The sequence below is a fragment of the Zea mays genome, chromosome 2 (assembly GCF_902167145.1).
Source record: "Zea mays cultivar B73 chromosome 2, Zm-B73-REFERENCE-NAM-5.0, whole genome shotgun sequence".
In the NCBI taxonomy this organism is placed as follows: Eukaryota; Viridiplantae; Streptophyta; class Magnoliopsida; order Poales; family Poaceae; genus Zea; species Zea mays.
In genome coordinates this window covers 153,511,524-153,524,845 of record NC_050097.1, presented here as the reverse complement: position 1 = coordinate 153,524,845, position 13,322 = coordinate 153,511,524, and the positions used below count along the sequence as shown (strand labels likewise).

The following is a 13,322-nucleotide window of genomic DNA, read 5'->3' as shown; positions in this document are numbered from 1 at the left end:
AAGAAGGTGGGTGCCTGGCTGAGGAATGAATTGTGGGGTCAGGTTACCAGCGGGAGAAAGGAAGGTCAAAAAAAGAAAATTTTAAAATATTGGAGACGCGGGGGATCGAACCCCGTGCCTCTCGCATGCAAAGCGAGCGCTCTACCATTTGAGCTACGTCCCCTGGTTGTTAAAATGTCAGATTACGTAATAATGTTCAAACACGCATGATCAATTTCCATTTCATACCATTTGAGATAATTTTATTTGTCCTCGATGAGAAATAAAAGAAACTAGTTTTGTACGAGTTGCCAACTAATTGAGATCTTCTCCAGCTATATAGTTTAAGTTCTGCAAAACAAATTACTTGTACGGTTCTATTTTTAATGGAACATAAATAAAAGAAAATAGGTCCGCACTAGAAACGCAGAATGGAAACATGTATGTATATATGCAATGTGTTGATCAAGAAACTACCAGTTGCACTATAATATACCTGAACTATAAGACGTCCCAGCTCTGGTTAGTTGTGTACTCCAGTGAAAAAAAAAAACATTTCATGTTCGTTCTGCACTGCACTAATTGATCATAGAAATTTGTCGTTGTCGTTGATAACCAAGGCATAACAGTCCAGGGACCATCACAGGTACGTTTCCAGTTGCTTTCTGTCATTTGTTTCTCCGACGATCTGTTGCTTGCTAGCTAGTTGCACACCATGATCTGTTGTTGCTTCAATCTGCTTGCTATTAGCAGACTCAGATCAATCTGTGCATGGCTTTCATCACTTATGGCGCCGAACATTCACCAACTTGGGAAGTTGGAGTGCAGAGTAAATAAACTCAGAAACATCTTCAAGAAGAAAAAAAACTCAACAGATATGTCTCATGGGTGTTTGGTTAGAGGGACTAAAGATTAGTCTCTAGATTTTAGTCCCTTTTTTTGCCAAACACTAGGACTAAAATATGGAGTAAAATGATTTAGTCTCTAGTCCTTCACATAGGTGCTAAAAGAGACTAAAGGCCCATAATTATCATGTTGCTCTTACCTATCCCTCGTCTCTCTGGCACACCCGCAGCCACTCCCTTCCTCGTCTCTCGCACAGCCGCCGCCGCCCCTTCCTCGTCTCTCGCGCGTGACGAACGCAGCCACTCCCTCTTCTCTCTTGCGTGCGACGAACACAGCCACTCCCTCATCCTCTTCCTCTTCCAAGCCGCCGTCCACAAACGCCGAACGCAGTCGTCGACGAATGTGCGCGACCAACGCCCCCGCCACTCCCTCAACCTCTTCCAAGCCAAATCATCGATGGGCACCACAGCTTTCATGATTTTCTCTCCCAAGCCGGCTCATCCTCAGCACCGAGGAACCTCCCCATCCACGAAATGCCGAAGGACAACGAGTTCGGCCTCTTCTCCCCAACCCACTTGATTCATCCCTCATCGATGAACAACTCTGTGCTCTGGATTCGGATGAATCAACTCGATCTGAACTACCAGGGCACTGAGTTTCCCCGCTTCAGTTCGTATCAGCAAGTTCTAGAGACTGGTGAACCAACAAACAACCTAGGATTTTCAGATCCGTGCATTAGAACTGGCCGCACTCCATTCCAAACAACCAGATCTACTAGTGGAGGCAAGAGAGGAAGAGGAAACCCGCCTCTGGTTCATGGCCGAGATGCAACTAGAGGTATTCGTGGAGGAAGGGGGAGGTCCAGAGGTTTCGGAGGTGGGAGTGGTCGTGGTGGTTGAAAGGGAAATAGGGCCAAACCTTTTCCAATATGAATTTTGGTGGTTGAATTGCCCAACACAAAGTATTGGACTAACTAGTTTGCTCTAGATTATGAGTTCTACAGGTGCCAAAGGTTCACAACAAACCAATACAAGTCAAAAGAAAGGGTTCAAACAAAGGGAGCAAAAGACCACCGAAGTGTGCCCTGGTCTGGCGCACCGGACTGTCCGGTGCGCCACCGGACAGTGTCCGATGCACCAGGAAATCCAACTCCGAACTTGCCACCTTCGGAAATTCTGGGAGCCGCTCCGCTATAATTCACCGGACTGTCCGGTGTAGCACCGGACTGTCCGGTGTGCCAGCGGAGCAACGACTACTTCGCGCCAACGGTCGTCTGCAAAACGCATTCAATGCGCTACAGTGCGCGCCAGAAGGCGCATCGGACAGTGTACAGTGACTGTCCGGTGACCCAGAAGACAGTAGCTCCAACGGTCGAACCCTAACGATCGGGTGACGTGGCTGGCGCACCGGACAGTGTCTGGTGCGCCATGCGACAGACAACCTCCCAACGGCCACTTTTGGTGGTTGGGGCTATAAATACCCCCAACCACCCCACATTCATGTCATCCAAGTTTTCAGACTTCCTACACCTTACAAGAGCTACAGCATTCAATACAAGACACACCAAATAAATCAAATCCTCTCCCAAGTCCAAAAGATCATTCCAATCAAATAGTGACTAGTGAGAGAGTGACTTGTGTTCATTTGAGCTCTTGCGCTTGGATTGCTTCTTTTCTTTCTCATTCTTTCTTGTGATCAACTCAATTGTAACCGAGGCAAGAAACACCAATTGTGTGGTGGTCCTTGCGGGGACTTAGTGTCCCGTTTGATTGAGAAGAGAAGCTCACTCGGTATAAGTGACCGTTTGAGAGAGGGAAAGGGTTGAAAGAGACCCGGTCTTTGTGACCACCTCAACGGGGAGTAGGTTTTGCAAGAACCGAACCTCGGTAAAACAAATCACCGTGTCACACTCTTTATTTGCTTGTGATTTGTTTTCGCCCTCTCTCTCGGACTCGATTTTAATTCTAACGCTAACTCCGGCTTGTAGTTGTGCTTAAACTTTGTAAATTTCATATTCGCCCTATTCACCCCCCCCCCCTCTAGGCAACTTTCAATTGGTATCAGAGCTCGGTGCTTCATTAGAGCCTAACTGCTCGAAGTGATGTCAGGAGATCAGGCCAAGAAGGAGATGGTGACCGGCGACAAACCCGTTACAAGCCACGGGAAGGCTCCATCGGGAGAGTCCCGCAACAAGGGGAAGGAGAAGGAATCCCCTTCACACAAGTCGCATCGGAGTGGCGAAAAGAAGAAGAAGACGAGGAACGTGGTCTACTACGAGACCGACTCTTTATCGCCATCCACCTCCGGCTCCGACGCGCCGTCCGTAACTTCTAAGCGCCATGAGCGCAAGAAGTTTAGTAAGATTCCCCTACACTAACCTCGCATTTCTAAACGTACTCCATTACTTTCCGTTCCATTAGGCAAATCACCGGTTTTTGACGGTGAAGATTATAACATGTGGAGTGATAAAATGAGGCATCACCTAACCTCACTCCACACTAGCATTTGGAACGTTGTTGAGTTTGGTGTACAGGTACCATCCGTAGGGGATGAGGACTACGATTCGGACGAAGTTGCCCAAATCCAGCACTTCAACTCCCAAGCCACCACTATACTCCTCGCCTCTCTAAGTTGAGAGGAGTATAACAAGGTGCAAGTATTGAAGAGCGCCAAAGAGATTTGGGACGTACTCAAAACGGCGCACGAAGGAGATGAGGTGACCAAGATCACCAAAAGGGAGACGATCGAGGGGGAGCTCGGTCGATTCATGCTTCACCAAGGGGAGGAGCCACAAGCGATGTACAACCGGCTCAAGACCTTGGTGAACCAAGTGCGCAACCTCGGGAGCACAAAGTGGGATGACCATGAAATGGTCAAGGTTATTCTAAGATCACTAGTTTTTCTTAATCCTACTCAAGTACAATTAATTCGTGGTGATCCTAGATACAAAATAATGTCTCCCGAGGAAGTGATAGGTAAATTTGTGAGCTTTGAACTAATGATCAAAGGCTCCAAAAAGATCATCGAGCAAGGCGCAACCTCCTCCATACCCGAAGCACAACCCGTTGCATTCAAAGCAACGGAGGAGAAGAAAGAAGATTCTACCCCAAGTAGAATCCCCATCGACGCCTTCAAGCTCGACAATGAGGAGATGGCGCTTATTATCAAAAGCTTCCGTCAAATCCTCAAACAAAGGAAGAGGAAGAATTACAAGCCCTGTTCCAAGAAAGTGTGCTACAAGTGTGGTAAGCCCGGTCATTTTATTTCAAAATATCCATTATCTAGTGATAGTGACAGGGGTAATGACAAGAAGTGAAAGAGGAGAGAAAAGAAGAAATACTACAAGAAGAAGGGCGGCGATGCCCATGTTTGCCGAGAGTGGGACTCCGACGAGAGCTCCACCGACTCCTCCGACGAGGACGTCGCCAACATCGCCATCAACAAAGGGCTCCTCTTCCCCAACGTCGGCCACAAGTGCCTCATGGCAAAGGACGGCAAGAGAAAGAAGGTAAAATCCAAATCCTCCACTAAGTATGCAACATCTAGTGATGAGGCCAATTCTAGTGATGATGAGGATGATTTGTTTACTCTCTTTGCCAACTTAAACATGCAACAAAAAGAAAAATTAAATGAATTGATTAGCACTATTCATGATAAGGATGAACACTTGGATAGCCAAGAGGACTTCCTAATTAAAGAGAACAAAAAGCATGTTAAAGTTAAAAATGCTTATGCTCAGGAAGTAGAGAAAAATGAAAAATTAACTAGTGAGCTAAGCACTTGCCATGACATTGTTTCCAACCTTAGAAATGAAAATGCAAAACTAATTGCTAAGGTTGAAAAGCTTGATGTGTGTGATGATTCAATTGTTAGTCTTAGGAATGACAATGCCAATTTAATTGTTGAGATTGACAAATTGAATGCTTCTCTTTCTAGCCTTAAAATTGAAAATGAAAAATTAATTGCTAAGGCTAAAGATTTAGATGTTTGCAATGCTTCTATTTCCAATCTTAGAGATGAGAATGATATATTGCATGCTAAGATTGTTGAATTAAATACTTGCAAACCCTCTACATCTTTCGTTGAGCATGTTACCATTTGTACTAGATGTAGAGATATTAATGTTGATGCTATTCATGATCACCTAGCCTTAATTAAACAACAAAATGATCACATAGCTCAACTTAATGTCAAAATTCATGAGCATGACTTAGAAAATGAAAAAATTAAATTTGCTAGAAGCATGCTCTATAGTGGGAGACGCCCTGGCATTAAGGATAGCATTGGCTTCCAACAGGGAGACAATGTCAAGCTTAATGCCCCACCTAAAAGATTGTCTAATTTTGTTAAGGGCAAGGCTCCCATCGTTCAGGATAACGAGGGGTACATTTTATACCCTGCCGGTTATCCCGAACACAAAATTAGGAGAATTCACTCTAGGAAGTCTCACTCTGGTCCTAATCATGCTTTTATGTATAAGAGTGAGGCATCTAGTTCTAGGCAATCAACCCATGCTATATTGCCTAAGAAGAAAACTCCTAAAGCATCAAATGATCATAATGTTTCATTCAAAACTTTTGATGCTTCATATGTGCTTACTAACAAATCCGGCAAGGTAGTTGCCAAATATGTTGGGGGCAAACACAAGGGATCAAAAACTTGTGTTTGGGTACCCAAAGTTCTTGTATCTAATGTCAAAGGACCCAAAACCGTTTGGGTACCTAAAATCAAGAACTAAATTTGTTTTGTAGGTTTATGCATCCGGGGGCTCAAGTTGGATCATCGACAGCGGGTGCACAAACCATATGACAGGGGAGAAAAAGATGTTCTCTTCCTACGAGAAAAACCAAGATCCCCAACGAGCTATCACATTCGGGGATGGAAATCGAGGTTTGGTCAAAGGATTGGGTAAAATTGCTATATCACCTGACCATTCCATTTCCAATGTTTTTCTTGTAGACTCATTAGATTACAACTTGCTTTTCGTTTCTCAATTGTGTAAAATGGGCTACAACTGTCTTTTTACGGATACAGGTGTTACTGTCTTTAGAAAAAGTGATGATTCAATAGCTTTTAAGGGAGTATTAGAGGGTCAGCTATACTTAGTTGATTTCAATAGAGCTGAACTCGATACTTGTTTAATAGCTAAGACTAACATGGGTTGGCTCTGGCATCGCCGACTAGCCCATGTTGGGATGAAGAAACTTCACAGGCTTTTAAAGGGAGAGCACATTTTGGGACTAACAAATGTGCATTTTGAGAAAGACAGGATTTGTAGCGCATGCCAAGCAGGGAAGCAAGTTGGTGTTCATCATCCACATAAGAACATCTTGACAACTGACAGGCCACTCGAGCTCCTCCACATGGACCTATTCGGCCCGATCGCTTACATAAGCATCGGCGGGAGTAAGTACTGTCTAGTTATTATGGATGACTATTCTCGCTTCACTTGGGTATTCTTTTTACAGGAAAAATCTCAAACCCAAGAGACCTTAAAGGGATTCTTGAGACGGGCTCAAAATGAGTTCGGCTTGAGGATCAAGAAAATTAGAAGCGATAATGGGACGGAGTTCAAGAACTCTCAAATAGAAGGTTTTCTTGAGGAGGAAGGGATCAAGCATGAGTTCTCTTCTCCCTACACGCCACAACAAAATGGTGTAGTGGAGAGGAAGAATAGAACTCTATTGAGCATGGCAAGGACCATGTTTGATGAGTACAAGACTTCGGATCGGTTTTGGGCCGAGACGGTCAACACTGCTTGCTACGCCATCAACCGATTGTATCTACACCGAATCCTCAAGAAGACATCATATGAACTCCTCACCGGTAAAAAGCCAAATGTTTCATATTTTAGAGTTGGTAGCAAATGTTTTATTCTTGTTAAAAGAGGTAGAAAATCCAAATTTGCTCCTAAGGCTGTAGAAGGCTTTTTACTAGGATATGATTCAAACACAAGGGCATATAGAGTCTTTAACAAGTCCACTGGACTAGTTGAAGTTTCTTATGACATTGTGTTTGATGAGACTAACGGCTCTCAAGTAGAGCAAGTTGATCTTGATGAATTAGATGATGAAGAGGCTCCGTGCATCGCGCTAAGGAACATGTCCATTGTGGATGTGTGTCCTAAGGAATCCGAAGAGCCCATTCAAGCACAAGATCAACCATCTTCCTCCATGCAAGCATCTTCACCAACTCAAGATGAGGATGAGGCTCAAGATAATGAAGAAGAAGATCAAGAGAATGAGCCACCTCAAGAGGAGGGCAATGATCAAGAGGGAGATGCCCAAGACCAAGACAAGGAAGATGAGCAAGTTCCAAGGCCGCCACACCCAAGAGTCCACCAAGCAATCCAACGAGATCACCCCGTGAACACCATCCTCGGCGACATTCATAAGGGGGTAACTACTCGATCTCGTGTTGCTCATTTTTGTGAACATTACTCTTTTGTTTCCTCTATTGAGCCACACAGGGTAGAGGAAGCACTTCAAGATTCGGATTGGGTGTTGGCGATGCAAGAGGAGCTCAACAACTTCAAGAGGAATGAGGTATGACATTTAGTTCCACGTCCTAACCAAAATGTTGTAGGAACCAAGTGGATCTTCCGCAACAAACAAGATGAGCATGGTGTGGTGACAAGGAATAAGGCACGACTTATGGCCAAAGGGTATTCACAAGTTGAAGGTTTGGATTTCGGTGAAACCTATGCACCCGTAGCTAGGCTTGAGTCAATTCGAATATTACTTGCCTATGCTACTCACCATGACTTTAAGCTCTACCAAATGGACGTGAAGAGTGCCTTCCTCAACGGACCTATTAAGGAAGAGGTCTATGTTGAGCAACCTCCCGGCTTTGAAGATAGTGAGTATCCTAACCATGTTTACAAACTCTCTAAGGCGCTTTATGGGCTCAAGCAAGCCCCAAGAGCATGGTATGAATGCCTAAGAGATTTTCTTATCACTAATGGCTTCAAAGTCAGAAAGGTCGATCCTACTTTATTCACTAAAACCATTGAGAATGATTTGTTTGTATGCCAAATTTATGTTGATGATATCATATTTGGGTCTACTAACAAATCTATCTGTGAAGAGTTTAGTAGGATCATGATTCAAAAATTCGAGATGTCTATGATGGGGGAGTTGAAGTATTTCTTAGGATTTCAAGTCAAGCAACTCCAAGAAGGCACCTTTATTAGCCAAACGAAGTATATTCAAGATATTCTTACCAAGTTTGGAATGAAGGATGCCAAGCCCATCAAGACACCCATGGGAACCAATGGGCATCTCGACCTCGACACGGGAGATAAATCCGTAGATCAAAAGGTATACTGGTCGATGATAGGTTCTTTACTCTATTTATGTGCATCTCGATCGGACATTATGCTTTCTGTATGCATGTGTGCAAGGTCCCAAGCTGACCCTAAGAAAGTTCACCTTAGGGCCGTGAAACGAATCTTGAGATATTTAGTTCAAACACATAAGTTTGGTCTTTGGTACCCCAAGGGATCCTCATTTGATTTATTAGGATATTCCGATGCTGATTGGGCAGGGTGTAAGATTAATAGGAAGAGCACATCAGTGACTTGTCAGTTTCTGGGAAGATCCCTGGTGTCTTGGGCTTCTAAAAAACAAAACTCAGTAGCTCTTTCTACCGTCGAAGCCGAGTACATTGCCGCAGGCCATTGTTGCGCGCAATTGCTTTGGATGAGGCAAACCCTTAGGGACTATGGCTACAAGTTTAGCAAAGTCGCTCTCCTATGTGATAATGAGAGTGCAATCCGCATGACGGATAATCCCGTTGAACACAGCCGCACTAAGCACATAGCCATTCGGTATCACTTTCTGAGAGATCACCAACAAAAGGGGGATATCGAGATAGCCTACATAAACACCAAAGATCAATTGGCCGATATCTTTACCAAGCCTTTAGATGAGCAATCCTTTACCAAACTTAGGAATGATCTAAATATTCTCGATTCTAGGAATTTTGATTGATTCTTTGCACACATAGCTCATATTATACCTTCGATCATATCTCTTTTATGTCTATGACTAATGTGTGTTCAAGTGTCATCTCATGCTTAGTCACAGATATTGAAAGGGAAATGGAGTATTCAGCAAAGAAGGCGCTTCCACTCAACTCCAATTATATTTGCCGATACTCCGCATCATTCTCCACCTTGGTATAATCTTCACTCATATTTTTGTTTGCCAAAGGGAGAGAAAGTTTGAAAGGGCTTATATCTCACTCACAAGTATCCGTTTTTGGCGATTCATGCCAAAGGGGGAGAAAGTATGAGCCCAAAGCAAAAGGACTGCACCACCACCAAAATTTTAAAAATGAAGTTTTTCAAATTGATATCTTATCATGTTCAAACGGGGGAGAAAGTAGTATCTTCAAAACTTGCAAAACCCTCTTGAACATTAAGAGGAGAAATTTATCCAGGGGGAGTTTTGTTTAAGTCAAAGAAAAAGCATTTGAGACAGGAAGAGAAAATTTCAAATCTTGAAAATGCTTTCATCAATCTTAGTCATATACCTTTGACTATTTGCAAAATAACTTTGAAAAGAATTTTACAAAGGATTTGCAAAAACAAAACCCGTGGTGCAAATGTGGTCCAAAATTTTAAATAAGAAGAAAAAACCATCCATGCACATCTATTGAGATAAGTATATTGGTTTCAATTCCAAGCAACCCTTGCACTCACATTATGCAAACTAGTTCAATTATGCACTTTTATATTTGCTTTGGTTTGTGTTGGCATCAATCACCAAAAAGGGGGAGATTGAAAGGGAAATAGGGTCAAACCTTTTCCAATATGAATTTTGGTGGTTGAATTGCCCAACACAAAGTATTGGACTAACTAGTTTGCTCTAGATTATGAGTTCTACAGGTGCCAAAGGTTCACAACAAACCAATACAAGTCAAAAGAAAGGGTTCAAACAAAGGGAGTAAAAGACCACCGAAGTGTGCCCTGGTCTGGCGCACCGGACTGTCCGGTGCACCAGGAAATCCGACTCCGAACTTGCCACCTTCGGGAATTTTGGGAGTCGCTCCGCTATAATTCACCGGACTGTCCGGTGTGCCAGCGGAGCAACGGCTACTTCGCGCCAACGGTCGTCTGCAAAACGCATTCAATGCGCTACAGTGCGCGCCAGAGTCAGAGCAGCGCCAGAATGCGCACCGGACAGTGTACAGTGACTGTCCGGTGCACCACCGTACTGTCCGGTGACCCAGAAGACAGTAGCTCCAACGGTCGAACCCTAACGGTCGGGTAATGTGGCTGGCGCACCGGACTGTCCGGTGCGCCATGCGACAGACAGCCTCCCAACGGCCACTCACATTCATTTCATCCAAGTTTTCAGACTTCCTACACCTTACAAGAGCTATAGCATTCAATACAAGACACACCAAATAGATCAAATCCTCTCCCAAGTCCAAAAGATCATTCCAATCAAATAGTGACTAGTGAGAGAGTGACTTGTGTTCATTTGAGCTCTTGCGCTTGGATTGCTTCTTTTCTTTCTCATTCTTTCTTGTGATCAACTCAATTGTAACCGAGGCAAGAGATACCAATTGTGTGGTGGTCCTTGCGGGGACTTAGTGTCCCGTTTGATTGAGAAGAGAAGCTCACTCGGTCTAAGTGACCGTTTGAGAGAGGGAAAGGGTTGAAAGAGACCCGGTCTTTGTGACCACCTCAACGGGGAGTAGGTTTTGCAAGAACCAAACCTCGGTAAAACAAATCACCGTGTCACACTCTTTATTTGTTTGTGATTTGTTTTCGCCCTCTCTCTCGGACTCGATTTTAATTCTAACGCTAACTCCGGCTTGTAGTTGTGCTTAAACTTTGTAAATTTCAGATTCGCCCTATTCACCCCCCCCTTTAGGCGACTTTCAGTGGTATCTCTGTTCCTGTTGAATCTTTGGAGGATGAAGCAGAAACTGAATGTGAAGCACGTTCAGCTGTGGTAAGGCACTATTTTATACCTGTTATATGTTCATCTAACAGTGATACATGATTGTTATTTTAATGCTACCACTTTAGGATCAAACTCTTTCATCAAGAATTATGAATGCTCCCTTTGTTCAGCATGCTACGTGTATACCTGTCTAATGTTGCATGCAGTTAATGGGTTCATGTCCTATCTTTCATATAGTTTGAGTCACATCTCCTATAGTCTTTCTTATAGTTTTTGCTTTAATTTTCCAAGTGGTTGTAGTTGCTTATTCACAGTTTTTGCATGTATCTATCTCTAAAATATGTTAGGTAGTATGTATCTATCTCTGAAATCTTATGTGTTTTTTATTTACAACCACCACATGTGCTAATTATCCACATGTGCTAATTATATTGTGTTTATCTAGTTCAGTAATTGGTCTATTTGCTATTTTTATGTCTTTTGGTTCACCTAAATGCTAGATATCTGGTATGAACATGTTCAATTACTATATTCTATTTGTTCAATTATTTACGAGTACTTTCTTTTGATTGTCCACATGCACAATAGGCTCGGTTTGACAAAGTTTATTGGAATGAAGAAAACACACAAATTTTCTGCGAATTATGTGTTGAACAAATTAGAGCTGGAAACTGCAACAATGGTACAATGTCAACAAGAGGATATAACATCATCAAGGAAGAGTTCTTTTCTAAGACAGGTTTAAGACATGACAGAAAACAATTTAAGAATAGGTGGACTCAATGTAAAAACATTTACTCGTTCTGGTTGTTCCTTAACAGTCAAAGTGGTCTAGGTAGAAGAGTTGATGGTACAATTGTAGCCTTAGAGTCCTTTTGGAAGATTCACATAGAGGTTAGTACACGTAGTTACAAATATTTATCTTAGGTTATAGTAGTGAGTAATGTTAGCTAATAGGATATGTTACATTTTGATTGCAAAAACGTACTGAATGTAGGAAGTTCTAATATGGGGTTCCCACATATATGGACCACTTAGCTGAGATGTTCCATGGCAATGTTTCTGGTAGTTATTCACTTATTTCTGTTAATACTCTACATAAGTATGTGACCAGTGTGATCAGTATGTGACCAGTGTGTTAATCAGTTATTTGCTAATAATGTATTTAGTCTAGTAATCTGTTTTATACTTATTCGATGTCTATGTCAATGAAGGTTGGAGGAACTGATTTGGTGCAACAAGCAGCCATGCTTCTAAGAATGAGAAATAAGTGAAGGTACATAGCATGTGCAGCAGCTGTTATTGGTATGTTTCACTATGAAACTTACATGAACAAAGCCTCTTATAGAATTCTAGCTCAATCTGGCTATGCTTTGGTAATGCAAATACTAGGAAATAGAATTAGTTGCTATAACATGTTTAGGATGAGCAGAAACATGTTCGATAAATTGCATAGTGTGTTTGTTGAATCTTATGGGCTGACAAGCATTAGAAGAATGACATCAGCAGATGCATTGGGGCTATTTTTATGGATATGTGGTGCTCCTCAATCACTTCGGCAGGCTGAAAATCGATTTTGTAGGTCACTAGAAACATGTAGCAGAAAATTTGACAAAGTTTTAAATAGTGTAAACAAACTAGCAACAGTCATCCAAGGTTGCAGTCGCCTAGATTTAGCCCTTTCTTTGACAATTGCATTGGAGCCATTGATGGCACACATATCCCAATTGTGGTTCCTACTACCAAAGTAGTTCAACATACTGGAAGACATGGGTACACTTCACAGAATGTCATGGCCGTTTGTGATTTTGATATGAGGTTTACTTTTGTTGTGGCTGGATGGCCAGGATCAGTTCATGACATGAGAGTTTTCAAAGATGCAATTGGAAAATATGGAGATATGTTTCCACATCCTCCAGAAGGGAAATTCTATCTCGTGGACTCGGGGTATCCGAACCGTATTGGCTATCTTGCTCCATACAAAGGTACAAAATACTATCTTCCTGAATTTCGTCAAGATCCAATGCCAAGAGGTAGAAAAGAAAATTTTAATTATGCACATTCTTCACTTCGAAATGTAATTGAGAGGTCATTTGGTGTCTTGAAAATGAAATGAAGGACTCTATTAGATCTCCCTAGTTATCCTATGGCAAAACAAAGTAGAATAATTATGGGGTGTATGTCACTTCGCAATTTCGTTAGAGAGAGTTTTTTGGGAGATAAGGATTTCGAGTTGTGTGACCATGATGAGAATTATGTGTCTGGAGTTGGTGAGTCAAGTACACAAGAACAAGTAGCAGGTTCTATACAAGGTGAAGAAGATCGAAATATGAATCAATTTCGTGATTGGATAGCTGATGGCTTGTTCAATAGACTGTAATGTTTATTGTGTGTAATAAATATTACAAAAATGTACTGCTTCTTGCATTTGAACAAGTATTTTTGGACCGGTTGTGTGTAACATTTTCAACATATTATAATGTTTGCAATGTTCAGTATTTGTGTAAACGTACTACCCAGTTTTTGTGTAGATTATACACGGTCCTGCCCAGTTTTTGTACACATGAGCTAAACGGTTAC

At 42.3% G+C, this 13,322-nt stretch overlaps 1 non-coding gene across 1 annotated transcript; it reads right to left on the bottom strand.

Annotated features, from left to right (window-relative positions):
- Positions 1 to 90: 90 nt before the first annotated feature.
- TRNAA-UGC (transfer RNA alanine (anticodon UGC)) lies at positions 91 to 163 on the bottom strand. The gene has a single exon. It is a non-coding gene; the product is annotated as a tRNA-Ala (tRNA).
- Between the last annotated feature and the right edge of the window lie 13,159 nt (positions 164 to 13,322).